Source organism: Ranitomeya imitator, chromosome 6 (genome assembly GCF_032444005.1).
Source record: "Ranitomeya imitator isolate aRanImi1 chromosome 6, aRanImi1.pri, whole genome shotgun sequence".
NCBI classification, from domain to species: Eukaryota; Metazoa; Chordata; class Amphibia; order Anura; family Dendrobatidae; genus Ranitomeya; species Ranitomeya imitator.
In genome coordinates this window covers 148,173,469-148,189,597 of record NC_091287.1, presented here as the reverse complement: position 1 = coordinate 148,189,597, position 16,129 = coordinate 148,173,469, and positions in this window count along the sequence as shown.

Here is a 16,129-nt window from a genome sequence, read left to right as displayed (position 1 = left end):
CTTAAGGTAGTTGAACATTTTTGACAGATGACTTTGCGCTGATCAATTGGATGTTGTTTAAAAAAATGCCAGACTGCACTCTTTCTAGCATCGGATACCTTTTCAGGCATTGCAGACTGAGCTTTAACCGGATGGCCACGCTGTCCTCCAACAGGTTTTGGCTTTGCCACGCGTTTTGGGCAAGATACGGGCCCGGCAGATGGAACCTGTTGCGATGTTGATGCCTGCTGCGGCCCCTCCTCCTCCGCTTCAGAACTGCTGCCGCCTGCACCCTGTTCCCCCAATGGCTGCCAATCGGGGTCAAGAACTGGGTCATCTATTACCTCTTCTTGTAGCTCGTGTGCAACTTGGTCTGTGTCACCGTGTCGGTCGGTGGTATAGCGTTCGTGATGGGGCAACATAGTCTCATCAGGGTCTGATTCTTGATCATTACCCTGCGAGGGCAATGTTGTGGTCTGAGTCAAAGGACCAGCATAGTAGTCTGGCTGTGGCTGTGCATCAGTGCACTCCATGTCAGATTCAACTTGTAATGGGCATGGACTGTTAACTGCTTCACTTTCTAAGCCAGGGACGGTATGTGTAAAGAGCTCCATGGAGTAACCCGTTGTGTCGCCTGCTGCATTCTTCTCTGTTGTTTTTGCTGAAGAGGACAAGGAAGCGACTTGTCCCTGACCGTGAACATCCACTAACTACGCGCTGCTTTGACATTTACCAGTTTCACGAGAGGAGGCAAAAGAGCTAGAGGCTGAGTCAGCAAGATAAGCCAAAACTTGCTCTTGCTGCTCCGGCTTTAAAAGCGGTTTTCCTACTCCCAGAAAAGGGAGCGTTCGAGGCCTTGTGTAGCCAGACGACGAACCTGGCTCCACAGCTCCAGACTTAGGTGCAATATTTTTTTTCCCACGACCAGCTGATGCTCCACCACTACCACTACCCTCATTACCAGCTGACAATGAACGCCCCCGGCCACGACCTCTTCTACCAGACTTCCTCATTGTTTTAAAAACGTAACCAAACTAACGGTATTTGTTGCTGTCACACAACTTACACGGTGAGCTATAACTTCAGTATGATTTAGCTACCCCTTTACATGTGAGTGAGACCACAACGAAAATCAGGCACAATGTTACACACTCTGTTGTTGGTGGCAACAAATGAGAGAGATGCCACACACGCAGGACTGTCACTGAAGCACAAATGTAAATATTAATCTCCCACTGATTTGATTTTTTTTTTTTTTTCAGGGAGACTTTAGGAAAAAAAAAATAGAATTAAATGATTTTTTCAGGAAGAATTTAGAAACCAAATAAAATAAAATGATTTTTTCAGGGAGAATTTAGAAAACAAATAAAACAAAAAAAGGCTTTCTATGGCCCACTGAGTGAGAGATGACGCACACAGTAGTCAGGAGTGGCACACAAGCCCAGAGGCCAATATTTATCTCCCACTGATTGATGTAGTGATTTTTTCAGGTAGATTTTGGAACCCAAATCAAGCTAAAAAAATAATAGGCTTTCTATGGCCCACAATTGGAGAGAGAGAGAGATGGCACACCCAGGAGTCAAGACTGGCACACAAGCAGAAAGGGCAATATTAATCTCCCACTGATTTGATTTTTTTTTTTTTTCAGGGAGACTTTAGGAAAAAAAATAATAGAATAAAATGATTTTTTCAGGAAGAATTTAGAAACCAAATAAAATAAAATGATTTTTTCAGGGAGAATTTAGAAAACAAATAAAACAAAAAAAGGCTTTCTATGGCCCACTGAGTGAGAGATGACGCACACAGGAGTCAGGAGTGGCACACAAGCCCAGAGGCCAATATTTATCTCCCACTGATTGATGTAGTGATTTTTTCAGGTAGATTTTGGAACCCAAATCAAGCTAAAAAAATAATAGGTTTTCTATGGCCCACAATTGGAGAGAGAGAGAGAGATGGCACACCCAGGAGTCAAGACTGGCACACAAGCAGAAAGGGCAATATTAATCTCCCACTGATTTGATTTTTTTTTTTTTTTCAGGGAGACTTTAGGAAAAAAAAATAATAGAATAAAATGATTTTTTCAGGAAGAATTTAGAAACCAAATAAAATAAAATGATTTTTTCAGGGAGAATTTAGAAAACAAATAAAACAAAAAAAGGCTTTCTATGGCCCACTGAGTGAGAGATGATGCACACAGGAGTCAGGAGTGGCACACAAGGCCAGAGGCCAATATTTATCTCCCACTGATTGATGTAGTGATTTTTTCAGGTAGATTTTGGAACCCAAATCAAGCTAAAAAAATAATAGGCTTTCTATGGCCCACAATTGGAGAGAGAGAGAGAGATGGCACACCCAGGAGTCAAGACTGGCACACAAGCAGAAAGGGCAATATTAATCTCCCACTGATTTGATTTTTTTTTTTTTTCAGGGAGACTTTAGGAAAAAAAAATAATAGAATAAAATGATTTTTTCAGGAAGAATTTAGAAACCAAATAAAATAAAATGATTTTTTCAGGGAGAATTTAGAAAACAAATAAAACAAAAAAAGGCTTTCTATGGCCCACTGAGTGAGAGATGACGCACACAGGAGTCAGGAGTGGCACACAAGACCAGAGGCCAATATTTATCTCCCACTGATTGATGTAGTGATTTTTTCAGGTAGATTTTGGAACCCAAATCAAGCTAAAAAAATAATAGGCTTTCTATGGCCCACAATTGGAGAGAGATGGCACACCCAGGAGTCAAGACTGGCACACAAGCAGAAAGGGCAATATTAATCTCCCACTGATTTGATTTTTTTTTTTTTTCAGGGAGACTTTAGGAAAAAAAACTAATAGAATAAAATGATTTTTTCAGGAAGAATTTAGAAACCAAATAAAATAAAATGATTTTTTCAGGGAGAATTTAGAAAACAAATAAAACAAAAAAAGGCTTTCTATGGCCCACTGAGTGAGAGATGACGCACACAGGAGTCAGGAGTGGCACACAAGCCCAGAGGCCAATATTTATCTCCCACTGATTGATGTAGTGATTTTTTCAGGTAGATTTTGGAACCCAAATCAAGCTAAAAAAAATAATAGGCTTTCTATGGCCCACAATTGGAGAGAGAGAGAGAGATGGCACACCCAGGAGTCAAGACTGGCACACAAGCAGAAAGGGCAATATTAATCTCCCACTGATTTGATTTTTTTTTTTTTTTTCAGGGAGACTTTAGGAAAAAAAAATAATAGAATAAAATGATTTTTTCAGGAAGAATTTAGAAACCAAATAAAATAAAATGATTTTTTCAGGGAGAATTTAGAAAACAAATAAAAGAAAAAATAGGCTTTCTATGGCCCACGGAGTGAGAGATGACGCACACAGGAGTCAGGAGTGGCACACAAGCCCAGAGGCCAATATTGTTCTCCCAATGATTGATGTAGTGATTTTTTCAGGTAGATTTTGGAACCCAAATCAAGCTAAAAAAATAATAGGCTTTCTATGGCCCACAATTGGAGAGAGAGAGAGAGATGGCACACCAAGGAGTCAAGACTGGCACACAAGCAGAAAGGGCAATATTAATCTCCCACTGATTTGATTTTTTTTTTTTTTTCCAGGGAGACTTTAGAAAAAAAAAATAATAAAAAAAAAATGATTTTTTTCAGGAAGAATTTAGAAACCAAATAAAGTAAAAATGATTTTTTCAGGGAGAATTTATAAAACAAATAAAACAAAAAATAGGCTTTCTATGGCCCACTGAGTGAGAGATGACGCACACAGGAGTCAGGAGTGGCACACAAGCCCAGAGGCCAATATTTATCTCCCACTGATTGATTTATTGATTTTTTCAGGTAGAATTTAGAACCCAAATCAACCAAAAAAATAAATAGGCTTTCTATGGCCCACTATTTGTGAGAGAGATGGCACGCTCAGGACTGGCACACAAGCCCAGAGGCCAATATTGATCTCCCACTTTTTTTTTTTTTTCAGGGAAAATTTATAAACCCAATAAAAAAAATAATAAATAGGCTTTCTATGGCCCACTATCTGAGAGAGAGAGATGGCACGCTTAGGACTGGCACACAAGCCCAAAGGCCAATATTAATCTCCCACTGATTGATTTATTGATTTTTTCAGGTAGAATTTAGAACCCAAATAAAGCAAAAAAAATAAAAAAGGCTTTCTATGGCCCACTGAGTGAGTGATGATGCACACAGGAGTCAGGAGTGGCACACAAGCCCTGAGGCCAATATTTTTCTCCCACTGATTGATGTAGTGATTTTTTCAGGTAGATTTTAGAACCCAAATCAAGCAAAAAAATAAATAGGCTTTCTATGGCCCACTGACTGAGAGATGGCACACACAGGAGTCAAGAGTGGCACACAAGCCCTGAGGCCAATATTTTTCTCCCACTGATTGATGTAGTGATTTTTTCAGGTAGATTTTATAACCCAAATCAAGCAAAAAAATAAATAGGCTTTCTATGGCCCACTGAGTGAGAAATGGCACACACAGGGATGGCACTCTAGCAGAAATGTCAATCTTAATCTCCCACAAAAAAAACAGGGAGTGTCCAACAATTACTATCTCGCTGCAGTAATCTCAGCCAGGTATGGCAGGCAGCAATAAGGAGTGGACTGATGCACAAATTAAATAAAAAGTGTGGACAAACAAAAAAGATAGCTGTGCAGAAAGGAAGGAACAAGAGGATTTGTGCTTTGAAAAAAGCAGTTGGTTTGCACAGCGGCGTACACACAGCAATGCAGCTATCAGGGAGCCTTCTAGGGCAGCCCAATGAGCTACAGCGCTGAGGGGAAAAAAAAAAAATGTAGCTTCCACTGTCCCTGCACACCGAAGGTGGTGTTGGGCAGTGGAAATCGCTACAGCACAAGCGGTTTGGTGGTTAATGGACCCTGCCTAATGCTATCCCTGCTTCTGACGAAGTGGCAGCAACCTCTCCCTAAGCTCAGATCAGCAGCAGTAACATGGAGGTCGGCGGGAACGCCCCTTTATAGCCCCTGTGACGCCGCAGACAGCAAGCCAATCACTGCAATGCCCTTCTCTAAGATGGTGGGGACCAGGACCTATGTCATCACGCTGCCCACACTCTGCGTTTACCTTCATTGGCTGAGAAATGGCGCTTTTCGCGTCATTGAAACGCGACTTTGGCGCGAAAGTCGCGTACCGCATGGCCGACAACGCACAGGGGTCGGATCGGGTTTCATGAAACTCGACTTTGCCAAAAGTCGGCGACTTTTGAAAATGAACGACCCGTTTCGCTCAACCCTAGTCCTGGGTTCAAATCCAACAAAGACATCATCTATATGGAGTTAGCATGTTTTATCTGAGTTTGCATGGGCTTATTCTTGGTTCTCTGATATCGACACAAACTCCAAAGTCACATTCGTAAGCAATTTAGATTGTGAGAACCTCAGGTGAAAACAATGTTTGTAAAGTGCTGCAAAAATTTTTGGCATTAAAAAACCATAAATAAGAATAAATACTTTGGGAATGCAAGTGTTCCCTGACATATTAATTTCACGTCAACTGATGAGACCACCTAAATGTCTAAAAATAGTATTTACTCCATATAAATTAAAGATTTAAAGCATAAATGGGAAAAAATATCACCATGCTACAATGAAGCTTGGGAAATGTGATGCTATTGTATCTTGTATCCCAATCTAGCTGGAAATGAATCTACTCTGTGCTTCATAAACTGCTACATGAATGGCTACTGCTCAAAGCAGTGTGAGATATAAGCAGAATCATCCTTCTTCAAATTCTTTATGATCTGCTTGGTTTCCACTCCCATCACCACTGCGTGAAGGGAATCAAGTGGTAAGATAAAGGTTGATGCAGAAATCAATGGATAACAGGGCTTTCATCACCCTCATTCCAAAGGTAGCAACTCGACAGGTTATTGCTATTCCTCCTCCACACAGTTTCACACCATTAGGCCTTTGTTGTGAAATTGCTTTGGTTGTTTCTACTTGCAGGGATTCTAACATGATGGTGCTGACCTCAAGGTCACCCACTTCTCGCTCAGAGTTCATTAAATAAAGTCTGAACACGGCAACTGTATTGCAAGTCCCTTGATGCAGGTATGGTATGGAAGCTTCGGGATAACGATGGAGATGAGGGAAACGTAAACATTCGCGTGTTTCATAGAAGCCCACAGCTGTGGGTATTGTGAGGTTTTAGAGTTTGGAAAAACAGTTAATGTAAAGTTCAAGTCATTTTTTTTTAATTTTTCTATATAGTTCAACTTTGGTTTGTGATTTTTTGGGGATTAAAATATATTTAATTTCTAAAAAGGTACTTCAATGAAGATATTACCAATCGATGATATTAGTAATATAGGCAGAACTGTGATTACCTTCTGGGCAATTCGTAAACATAGAGAATGTCAAAGAAAGCATAATGTGAACTTTATGAATGCCTGGCTACCGAGCCAAAGAGAATTGGTGCGGGGATCTTCTATCGATAATTCACAGCATGGTATTTCCTACTCTTTCTTACAGCAATGGGTTTCAATTAGTGATGAGCGAATATACTCGTTACTTGAGATTTCTCGAGCATGCTCGGGGGTCCTCCGAGTATTTTTTAGTGCTTGGAGTTTTAATTTTTAGCGCCACAGCTGAATGATTTACATCTATTAGCCAGCATAAGTACATGTTGGGGTTGCCTGGTTGCTAGGGAATCCCCACAAGTACTTATGCTGGCTAACAGATGTAAATCATTCAGCTGCGGTGCTACAAACTAAAACTCCGAGCGCTAAAAAATACTCGGTGGACCCCCGAGCATGCTCGAGAAACCTCGAGTAACGAGTATATTCGCTCATCACTAGTTTCAATCTTACCAAAACAACAGGGATTTTCCATACTGTCCCATAGTAGCATAGATTCTCCAGTTCTATTGCACACTTGGGTTGTCTAGTCATATGAACCTTGGCTTTAATTTGCCTAAATGGTGCAATAATATTTATTACTCTACTGGTAATATAATCAGTTGAACCCTTACGAAAATATTCTTTGTTTAGTATTAATGACCTAAAAATTGGAAAAGTATGGCAATTGGAGACAGCTAAAAGAACAAATAATGATCCATAGAAAAGTCTGCAGCTTTTTGGCGTGGTGGGACACATTTATAAAGACTGGCACTTGGCCGAGTAGTAAGGCATTCTAAAGAACTTTGCTAACCTGCACTATATTTCTTAATGTGGCTCGTTCCTCCTATGATATACAGCAGATTTTATCAAACAAAATGAAAAGTTATTCCTTCCAATTTTCACTGCAACCATTCTCTGTAGAAAAGTGATGGAAAATATTATGTCTTTGTGAAAAAGGTTGTTTGTAGAGATGAGCTAATCGATCAGTGGAGGATCGAGTTTGAATCGAATTTTATGAAATTCACAGTTTCACATGAATTCTAACATTTCGAGATTCGATCCACAGTGCACAAAAAAAATCATCTGCCACTATTTCCTTTTATGATTAGTGATGAGCGAATATACAGTGGGGCAAAAAAGTATTTAGTCAGTCAGCAATAGTGCAAGTTCCACCACTTAAAAAGATGAGAGGCGTCTGTAATTTACATCATAGGTAGACCTCAACTATGGGAGACAAACTGAGAAAAAAAAATCCAGAAAATCACATTGTCTGTTTTTTTAACATTTTATTTGCATATTATGGTGGAAAATAAGTATTTGGTCAGAAACAAAATTTCATCTCAATACTTTGTAATATATCCTTTGTTGGCAATGACAGAGGTCAAACGTTTTCTGTAAGTCTTCACAAGGTTGCCACACACTGTTGTTGGTATGTTGGCCCATTACTCCATGCAGATCTCCTCTAGAGCAGTGATGTTTTTGGCTTTTCGCTTGGCAACACGGACTTTCAACTCCTTCCAAAGGTTTTCTATAGGGTTGAGATCTGGAGACTGGCTAGGCCACTCCAGGACCTTGAAATGCTTCTTACGAAGCCACTCCTTCGTTGCCCTGGCGGTGTGCTTTGGATCATTGTCATGTTGAAAGACCCAGCCACGTTTCATCTTCAATGCCCTTGCTGATGGAAGGAGGTTTGCACTCAAAATCTCACGATACATGGCCCCATTCATTCTTTCATGTACCCGGATCAGTCGTCCTGGCCCCTTTGCAGAGAAACAGCCCCAAAGCATAATGTTTCCACCACCATGCTTTACAGTAGGTATGGTGTTTGATGGATGCAACTCAGTATTCTTTTTCCTCCAAACACGACAAGTTGTGTTTCTACCAAACAGTTCCAGTTTGGTTTCATCAGACCATAGGACATTCTCCCAAAACTCCTCTGGATCATCCAAATGCTCTCTAGCAAACTTCAGACGGGCCCGGACATGTACTGGCTTAAGCAGTGGGACACGTCTGGCACTGCAGGATCTGAGTCCATGGTGGCGTAGTGTGTTACTTATGGTAGGCCTTGTTACATTGGTCCAAGCTCTCTGCAGTTCATTCACTAGGTCCCCCCGCATGGTTCTGGGATTTTTGCTCACCGTTCTTGTGATCATTCTGACCCCACGGGGTGGGATTTTGCGTGGAGCCCCAGATCGAGGGAGATTATCAGTGGTCTTGTATGTCTTCCATTTTCTAATTATTGCTCCCACTGTTGATTTCTTCACTCCAAGCTGGTTGGCTACTGCAGATTCAGTCTTCCCAGCCTGGTGCAGGGTTACAATTTTGTTTCTGGTGTCCTTTGACAGCTCTTTGGTCTTCACCATAGTGGAGTTTGGAGTCAGACTGTTTGAGGGTGTGCACAGGTGTCTTTTTATACTGATAACAAGTTTAAACAGGTGCCATTACTACAGGTAATGAGTGGAGGAAAGAGGAGACTCTTAAAGAAGAAGTTACAGGTCTGTGAGAGCCAGAAATCTTGATTGTTTGTTTCTGACCAAATACTTATTTTCCACCATAATATGCAAATAAAATGATAAAAAAACAGACAATGTGATTTTCTGGATTTTTTTTTCTCAGTTTGTCTCCCATAGTTGAGGTCTACCTATGATGTAAATTACAGACGCCTCTCATCTTTTTAAGTGGTGGAACTTGCACTATTGCTGACTGACTAAATACTTTTTTGCCCCACTGTACTCATTACTCGAGATTTCTTGAGCACGCTCGGGGGTCCTCCGAGTATTTTTTAGTGCTCAGAGTTTTAGTTTTTCTTGCCGCAGCTGAATGATTTACATCTGTTAGCCAGCCTAAGTACATGTGGGGATTTCCTAGCAACCAGGCAACCCCCACATGTACGTATGCTGGCTAACAGATGTAAATCATTCAGCTGCTGCAAGAAAAACTAAAACTCCGAGCACTACAAAATACTCAGAGGACCCCCGATGCTCAAGAAATCTCGAGTAACAAGTATATTCGCTCATCACTATTTATGATCAATGGAGTCCTCTTTATCTTTCCTGTAGAGTGTAAGCTCTTATGCTCAGTAAGGTCCTCTCAAGCTCTCTCTCTCTCCTGTACAGTAGAGTGTAAGCTCTTATGGTCTACCAAGTTCTCTCTCTCATTCTCAAACATGTGTTTTCCATCCAATTGCAAGGTTTCCTATATTGATATTTGCACAAATGTATTAGGTGCTAATTTGAAAATTCGGTGAAGTCGAAAAATTTGAATGTCAAAAGATTCAGTCATCTCTGGTTATTTGCGTCAGGAATAGTGTACGGAGATCTGGCAAACACCAATATTGCAATACATTTTCTATAAATTTATGACATAATTGTATTGATACATGACCAACTATATATATTAACCAGTCTGCCTCAAATCCCTTATTCACAATAAAGGAAGATTGTCACTGTGCTGACAGTAGAGAATGGAAAGAGTAGACTTATGCATGGTAATACTTAAATTATGTCATTCCCCTTTTAAACCTGCAATAATAATAAGATTTTTCTGGAAATGCTTAAAAAAATAAGATCGGTTTTAAACCATACCATATAAAAACACCTTATTTAAAAATTACAAAATGCAGAATCCAAAAAATAGTTAATGATTTTAGATCACAGCTGCTGATATTTCATCTCAAAAAGTCGTCTCTTTCATGGTGCTGAATAGAAGAAGCACTTTTTAATAAGGATTATTTGTGGGATAGTTCTGGGTTGTGCCGCTTGTATCTGTTCTAATGAATAGTTTATTATAGAGAAAGAAAACCTATGTCCATTCTCTTATTTGTGTTGGCTGATGGATCACGAGGCCTCAAAGTGTGACATGATTTGGCAGCCAAAGGGACAGTATTAATGGGAACGAACACACTTGTGCTTTATGTGCACAACTTCCTTAGCAGCCAGCAAACACCATGCCTCAAATCTCTTGTCACAGTGCCCAGCTACATCTGTCTTACATAAACATAACCAAGGCTGCATTTTGGGCTTCCAAGGGATGGCTTAGTGCTCTTAGAATTTCTTTTGCCAGTAAACACACCTTTTGTTGCAGCTACTGCACTAATGTGTTATCCCGACTTTTGCTACACTTTGCTCGTATTGGCATCATAAATCAAACATGAATGCCTGAATCTGAGTGTAAGGACATGCATATATTAAAAATATTTATAATCATCATTTTGTATAGACATGGACTGAATAAAAATGTTACTTTTTATTAAGGAAGCTCAGTCACCCGCAGACTTTGTGTATAGTCTTCCTTAAGGGGAAGCTCAGACAAATCTAGAAGGCATTATGAATACAGTCATGGCCAAAAGTATTGACACCCCTGCAATTCTGTCAGATAATACTAATTTTCTTCCTGAAAATGATTGCAAACACAAATTATTTGGTATTATTATCTTCATTTAATTTGTCTTAAATGAAAAAACACAAAAAGAATTGTCCTAAAGCCAAATTGGATATAATTCCACACCAAACATAAAAAAGGGGGTGGACAAAAGTATTGGCACTGTTGGAAAAATCATGTGATGCTTCTCTAATTTGTGTAATTAACAGCACCTGTAACTTACCTGTGGCACCTAACAGGTGTTGGCAATAACTAAATCACACTTGCAGCCAGTTAACATGGATTAAAGCTGACTCAACCTCTGTCCTGTGTCCTTGTGTGTACCACATTGAGCATGGAGAAAAGAAAGAAGACCAAAGAACTGTCTGAGGACTTGAGAAACCAAATTGTGAGGAAGCATGAGCAATCTCAAGGCTACAAGTCCATCTCCAAAGACCTGAATGTTCCTGTGTCTACGGTGCGCAGTGTCATCAAGAAGTTTAAAGCCCATGGCACTGTGGCTAACCTCCCTAGATGTGGACGGAAAAGAAAAATTGACAAGAGATTTCAACGCAAGATTGTGCGGATGTTGGATAAAGAACCTCAACTAACATCCAAACAAGGCAGCACACTGCAGCGCTAAAACATGCAAACTTGAAAACGCGAAATTTGAACTGCATTACTGCACTAGAAATATGAAAAATGAGAGCTTTTAGCGCATAAAAATGGCCAACTCCACGTGTACCTGGTAGCCTCTTTACGGCATCTCTCTTATACCAGGTCCTAAGCTTGCCTTACCTCGCTGAGAATAAACGTCTCCATCTGAATGGGTACATGTGAAACCTCTTCTTAGACTAAAATTCTCTCTCTCTCTCTGTGGAGGGGTATTGGACCTGCTGTAATTAAAACACCTGAAGCTAGGAGGCGGAGTGCACGATCAGAAGGCTAGGGAATACATTTCAAAAACCTGACCTGCACATCCAAACATAGACTCTGTGTGAACAGGTGCTGAACCTAGAGTCGCCAACTCGTATATAGTTAAGTAAATAAGGCAGCACACTGCAGCGCTAAAACATGCAAACTTGAAAACACGAAATTTGAACTGCATTACTGCACTAGAAATATGAAAAATGAGAGCTTTTAGCACATAAAAATGGCCAACTCCACGTGTACTTGGTAGCCTCTTTACGGCATCTTATTTACTTAACTATATACGAGTTGGCGACTCTAGGTTCAGCACCTGTTCACACTGAGTCTATGTTTGGATGTGCAGGTCAGGTTTTTGAAATGTAACATCCAAAACAAGTTCAGGCTGCCCTGCAGTCCAAGGGTACAACAGTGTCAACCCGTACTATCTGTCGGCGTCTGAATGAAAACGGACTGTATGGTAGGAGACCCAGGAAGACCCCACTTCTTACCCCGAGACATAAAAAAGCCAGGCTGGAGTTTGCCAAAACTTACCTGAAAAAGCCTAAAACGTTTTGGAAGAATGTTCTCTGGTCAGATGAGACAAAAGTAGAGCTTTTTGGGCAAAGGCATCAACATAGAGTTTACAGGAGAAAAAAAAGAGGCATTCAAAGAAAAGAACACTGTCCCTACAGTCAAACATGGCGGAGGTTCCCTGATGTTTTGAGTTTGCTTTGCTGCCTCTGACACTGGACTGCTTGACCATGTGCATGGTATTATGAAGTCTGAAGACTACTAACAAATTTTGCAGCATAATGTAGGGTCCAGTGTGAGAAAGCTGGGTCTCCCTCGGAGGTCATGGGTCTTCCAGCAGGACAATGACCCAAAACACTCTTCAAAAGCACTAGAAAATGGTTTGAGAGAAAGCACTGGAGACTTCTAAGGTGGCCAGCAATGAGTCCAGACCCGAATCTCATAGAACACCTGTGGAGAGATCTAAAAATGGCAGTTTGGAGAAGGCACCCTTGAAAAATATCAGGGACCTGGAGCAGTTTGCCAAAGAAAAGAATGGTCTAAAATTCCAGCAGAGCATTGTAAGAAACTCATTGATGGTTACCGGAAGCGGTTGGTCGCAGTTATTTTGGCTAAAGGTTGTGCAACCAAGTATTAGGCTGAGGGTGCCAATACTTTTGTCTGGCCCATTTTTGGAGTTTTGTGTGAAATGATCAATGTTTTGCTTTTTTCTTCATTCTCTTTTGTGTTTTTTCATTTAAGACAAAATAAATGAAGATAATAATACCAAATAATTTGTGTTTGCAATCATTCTCAGGAAGAAAATGAGTATTATCTGACAGAATTGCAGGGGTGTCAATACTTTTGGCCATGACTGTATTCATAATGCCTACAGATTCAAACAGTTTCATCCCCTTGGATAGCTGCCATCTTCCACAATGGTTATTAAATATACCCAAAAGTCAATTTATAAGAATCCATAGAAACTGTTCCAAGCCTCAAGACCTTGACAATGAGGCAGCACTTCTAACAAAAAAATTCCTACAGAAAGGATATAATGAAGAAGTGTTAGGAGTAGCCAGGAAAGACGCTTTTTCGATACCACGCCAGGAGTTTTTTAATCCAAAAACCAAACGAAATGAGGAGTTGGACACCATTCCAATTATTACTCAGTTTAATGCAAATTCGAATCTTCTACGAAAAATTGTAAAAAAACACTGGCAAGTATTAAAAAGTTACAAAATTTTGGGGGACAAAATGTCTGAATACCCCCGTTTTGTATATAAGAAAAGTCGCAATTTGGGAAACCTGATAGCTCCCACTATACAGAACAAACCTAATTTTATACAGACTACTCTCTCTCAAGATATTCTAAAAGGGTTCTTCCCATGCCAAAAGTGTAATGTATGCAAAGTTAAAACAAGGAGACAGAGTAAGTTTTGTAAAGCGGATAACGAGTTTGACATCAAAGAGTTCATTACATGCTCCACCACAGGGGTTATCTATGCCATAACATGCCCATGTCAAAAGGTATATGTTGGACGCACTAAAAGGCCATTGCGAGTGAGAATTAGTGAACATATTCATAATATCAAGAAAAAATTCCTAGGTCATCCCCTTTCAAAACACTTCAGCATATATCATAATGGATCAATCCAACAGATGGAGATTACAGGCATTGAGAAAGTAAACCCACACTGGAGAGGAGGAAACTTCATTAAAAGTATGTCAAGAGCGGAAACAAGATGGATTTTTATCCTGGACACCGTTATCCCTAAGGGTCTGAACAGTGGTGTTGAACTATTTGGATTTCAATAAAGTGATTGGACGGATGGAGGATATAAGGACTGCTGATATGGGGTAGGGCCCATCCCTGATGAAGGAGACAGTTGTCTCTGAAACGCGTCGGATACACTTTTTGGTCCCTACCACCATCCGTACCGCTCACTAGTCACGTGCGCGGTCACATTACTCACTCCGGCGTGCAGGTCCTGTTCCGGCGCCGCTCTCACTTCGCGCATTGGGGAGGACGCGAGCATCGCCTACACGTGGGTACGCCGCCACACTTTAGCTCCACCAGGTGACGTGCTGCCACCGGCCGGGGCAGCTGTTCCTGGCGAGCGGAACTATTGGGATATACATTCTCATACCCATTAATAAGAGTGCAAACGGAGGAATATCGTCTTCAATCAAGCATCGGCTTTATCTTCATCTATACCCATTTTCCTGTTCGGGTAAGAACTGTGATCACTTCTGGACTCTTTTACCTATTTATTAGCATTTGGATTACACCAGCAGGTTCTATTGTAGTAACGATCAGGCTCAATATGACTCACCGTGGCAGGGTGATGTGATAACTATATATGATTATACGTGAAAATTATACATGAATACAGTGGCCCAGTGATCTATACATTGTGGGGCTTCTAAATTGTGATTTTTTATCCTATTCTTCTCCATTAGAGTTGTGCTAGCGCGAATATCGATATATTTTATATATATCTATTTCAGAGTGTTTTATTTTCTACAATTATCGGTGGTGATTGTAATATTCGCAGCAATAATCACAACCTTGTAATACTTGTCGCCACTCCTTTATTTTGTTTTATTCTTAGAATTGCAGGGGTGTCAATACTTTTGGCCAGGACTGTATCTGTATGATAAATGTTTTTTTGTTGTTGCTGCCTTTATCCTTTGGTATCAGATACCCAATATCAGATAACATAGCAATGTATTATACTCTAATGATGAATTTTTTATTCCTGAGTCAACGAGAATTAGCCTGTGTCACTCATATATTTACTATATAAGTCACTTATGTGACTGTGCACACATTTCATTCAGGTGCTGAAAAAATGCTGCAAAGTAAAACTGCTTAAAAAAAATAAAAGCGTTAATATGTAATGTTTATCAATTAACAAAATGAAAAATTGAATGAACAAAAAGGAAATCTAAATCAAATCAATATAGGGTGTGATCACCCTTTGCCTTTAAAACAGAATAAATTCTTCTAGGCTTTTGCACAGTTTTTGAAGGAAATCGGCAGGAAGATTGTTCCAAATATCTTGGAGAGTTAACCAGAGATCTACTGTGGATGTAGGCTTGCACAAACTTTTTGTATCTTCGTGTAATCTGAGACAGACATAATAGTGTTGAGATCAGGGCTCTGTGGGGGTCATAAAATCAATTCGAGGACTTTGTTATACTTTCATTTTTCAGGTCATATCAAGTCATACACCATGGCAAGATTGAGCACAGCAATAAGACAATGAGTAGTTATTCTGCATCAGCAAGGTCTCTTCCAGGTAAATATACTAAAGCAGACCAGGGTTTGAATATGTGCTTCTTTTGAAGGAACACCAAGAAATAAGCAGTACTGGGAGAGTAGACACAATTGTTGGCTAATTAAACATAGAGCATGTAATTGACATAATTACAAATCTGTGGCTGAGAAAAATCTTGCTCCCTTTTTTGTAAACAGGTACAGTCATGGCCAAAAGTGTTGGCACTCTTGAAATTGCTCCAGAAAATGAAGTATTTCTCCCTAAAATTATTGCTATTACGCGTGTTTTGTTATACACGTTTATTTCCTTTGTGTGTATGTATTGGAGCAACACAAAAAAGAGATATAAAAAGGCAAATTGGACATAATTTCACACTATGCCCCAAAAATGAGCTGGACAAAATTGTTGGGACCCTCAACTTAATATTTGGTTGCACACTCTTTGGAATAAATAACTGCAATAAATCCCTTCCAATAACCACCAACAAGATTTTTACACCTCTCAACTAGAATTTTTAACCACTCTTTTGCAAACTGCTCTAGGTCTTTCATATTTGAAGGTGCCTTCTCCCAACAGCAACTTTAAGATCTCTCCACAGGTGTTCAATGGGATTTAGATCTGGACTCATTGCTGGCCAATTCAGAGCTCTCCATCACTTTGTTTCCATCCATTTCTGGGTGTACTTGGAAATATGTTTTGGGTCATTGTCCTGCTGGAA